Source organism: Gekko japonicus, unplaced genomic scaffold, assembly GCF_001447785.1.
Source record: "Gekko japonicus isolate JY-2015 unplaced genomic scaffold, Gekko_japonicus_V1.1 scaffold1406, whole genome shotgun sequence".
Lineage (NCBI taxonomy): Eukaryota > Metazoa > Chordata > Lepidosauria > Squamata > Gekkonidae > Gekko > Gekko japonicus.
The window spans coordinates 23,791-25,762 of NW_015160254.1; positions in this window are offsets into that span (position 1 = coordinate 23,791).

Here is a 1,972-nt window from a genome sequence, read left to right on the forward strand (position 1 = left end):
GCATCAAAGTGTATGCCCAGAGTGGTCGTAAAGGTACCGCTGGACTCAAACTTTGCTTTGCTGCTTCAGACCAACACGACTGCCCACCCGAATCTATCGCTGCCCTGGTCCATCCCTGCACTAAACGGCAGGCATCAAAACCTGGAGCCAACTGAGAACGCTACAAAGATTTTTTTTTTACATCATTCACCAAGTGAGCTGGCACCTAGTGGCTCAAACCCAATTCGACCAGCGTGTGGAAGCAGTTGCCCATTTGATACACGACATCTCTCAAGACCGTCATGAAAGGAATCATAGAATGTTAGAGTTGGAAGGGACCTTGCAGGTCATCTAGTCCAACCCCCTGCACTCTGCAGGAGCACAGCCGAAAGACAGTCCTACATACCTATAACCAGGGGTCATTTCCTAGAAAAAGAGGTGCAGGAGCTCATTAGCATAACGTATTTGCATATGCCACACCCCCTGACATCACCAGAAGTGTGTCAGAAGGCAACACCCACCGCTCAGGCTCCACTGGACTGTTTTGGATTGCTAGCTATTGGGGGGGGGGAAACGTACAGATCTGCCCTCACAGAGGAGGGAGACCTTGTACCTGAATAAAACTTGGTCTTAAAGTTGCCACTGGACTGTTTTGGAGGGGGGGGGCGCTGCAACTTACCTGGCTGCTTCTTGCTCTGAGGGCTGCTGGGAGCAGGGGGTGGGGCTTGTTGCATGTGCCCGCCCCCTGGGCTCTTTACTGCCAGAGCTCCGCTCCTGTGCGCTCCTGCAGGAAATGACCCCTGCCTACAACATACCCGACTACCCAAAATATTGTCGTCCAGCCTCCGCTTGAAAACGTCCAGCGAAGGAGCACCCACCACCTCCCGAGGCAGTCTGTTCCACTGCTCAACCACTCTTACAGTTAGGAAGGATACACGTCGTTTCCATGAACAAAGCAACAATATACAACACAGTGCCAAAACTTTTATTAACAGCAAAAGGGGGGGGGACAGTCTGGTGGGGCTCCTGGAATGAAGCGGCTGATCTGTGGTTTGGGTAGTGCAGGTGTGGCCAAGTGTCGATTGGTTAGTGTCGTCTCGATGCCCCTCCTGGCTGGTGCCGCTTCCCCTTCCCTCAAGGGCCGCCCCCAAAGCAGCCAGAAATACTGTTCAGTCTTCCAGAGCAGAAGGCACATTACAATCTGGTTATAAATAAGCCTCAAACACTTAAGAAAGCAGAAACAATTAACTGCAATCAGCCCCACATCTCCCCACCCCCCAGTTTTACAAGTTTCAGCCTCTTTAACACTTTACAATGTAGTCCCTTCAACATTACAGCAAATACAACATTTCCAGGCAGCAGACCACGGCCTACTCGCCTGCACACCGTGACCCAGGCAAGCATCCCTTTTATCTCCTCGCCCGTGTCGTAACAACCTTATTGGGACGGGTTCACCTTCCACAGATTGCCCAACAATACTGATTGGATTGCAGGTTATGCAGGAGCCGTTAGTCAGGAAAGGCCTTGCGGGCAGTCACTGCAGCAGAGGCCATGCAGGAACTTGGAAGCTAGACTGAAGCATCCTTGCTGAACAGGAGAGCCCCTTCTTGGCATCCACAGTCACCAAATGCCCCCGGGGCAAGTTGGACCGAAGCACAAGAGCTGCAGTTGGCTGTGCGCAGTGCCCCGGAATCACAGCTAGACTCACACAGCAGAATCTGTGTGAACGGGGACAACCGAAAGGCTAGCCCCCAGCACACTTGCCACATCACAACTCCCTGGCTGTCTGTGGGAGAGAGGCATTTTTGTGTGTGCTTTTAAAAATAAAATAGCACAGCCATTATTAGACCGAAGATCCACGACAGAAGTGCCCTTCCCAGAGGAGACAGCAGAACAAGCCCCACAGGTGACTCCACTACATCTAAACACACAAAGAGGTTAGGCAAGAGAATATAGTGCAAGTGGCCCGCGCGTAGGGGGTGGACGGACAGAC